We start from the raw sequence: 894 nt of genomic DNA, 5'->3' as shown, positions 1-894 counted from the left end.
TCCATGCGAGGGAAGGCAGTTATTGCCTCAGACCACTTCGCTACCTTGGCCGATCCTTATCTTACATAACTAAGTGAAAAATTTCATCCCAAGTGAATAGTGAAAATTTTTACTTTCTTTGACCAATGAAAGCCCCATGCTTACTATGTAAGAATAATGCCACTTGTATGGATGGCAAAGTTGGAAGGCAATCATGCAGGCTCAGAGAGGAAGCAACACGCAGGCTGAAACAGACAGGCAATTATTCACTTGAAGAAAAACCCATCTTCACAACAACCACATGCATCAAAACCCCAAAATTTAATACCTGAAAAAAAGTCTAAAAGCAGAGAACAACCAATATATATCCCCATAAGCACTCTACTGCTGTACAACTTACCCCACATTCATGGTATGGTGTGGCGGTCCCATTTCCACTGTCATTAAGACACACTTGCTCTATGCATCTTCACCAGTACTAGATCCATTCTCATCAAATCTCTACAACACGACACATCACTGAAGCTTTTGCATCTTCATTGCCAGATCTGTTTCATTGCAAATCAGTTCATAACATGGTGTTACAACGCACCCACAGCAGCAAACTCCTTCCAGGTTTTCTAATTCTCCAAAATTTTTCCTGAAGAAAAAAATCAGCCTCTCACTTCCTAGAAATATATGATAATGCCCCACTAGGACATCATAATTACAAATACTTAATTATCTTAATTATAACAGAGAACAGTTAAACTTAAATATGTAATTCAATCCACTATACAGTGTATCAATTCCCATTATAACTTGACTAAATATGATCACATATTTTTATATATCACCTCATACATTGAAAGAATTCATGTTAAGTCAATACTGTGTCTCTCCTTCTTCCTCATGCCAATTGAAGCCACATGCATT

At 37.6% G+C, this 894-nt stretch overlaps 1 long non-coding RNA gene across 1 annotated transcript in view; it reads right to left on the bottom strand.

Moving 5' to 3' along the window:
- Positions 1 to 563: 563 nt before the first annotated feature.
- LOC111871569 overlaps positions 564 to 894 on the bottom strand; it is an 8,656-nt gene continuing 8,325 nt past the window's right edge. Inside the window, exon 3 of the long non-coding RNA XR_002844054.2 lies at positions 564 to 619. This is a non-coding gene — a long non-coding RNA (uncharacterized LOC111871569). The remainder of the gene's footprint in view (positions 620 to 894) is intronic.

The sequence above is a fragment of the Cryptotermes secundus genome, unplaced genomic scaffold, assembly GCF_002891405.2.
Source record: "Cryptotermes secundus unplaced genomic scaffold, Csec_1.0 scaffold1638, whole genome shotgun sequence".
In the NCBI taxonomy this organism is placed as follows: Eukaryota; Metazoa; Arthropoda; class Insecta; order Blattodea; family Kalotermitidae; genus Cryptotermes; species Cryptotermes secundus.
Note: the sequence above shows the minus strand (reverse complement) of the source record. Positions and strands in the feature narration are given on the sequence as shown.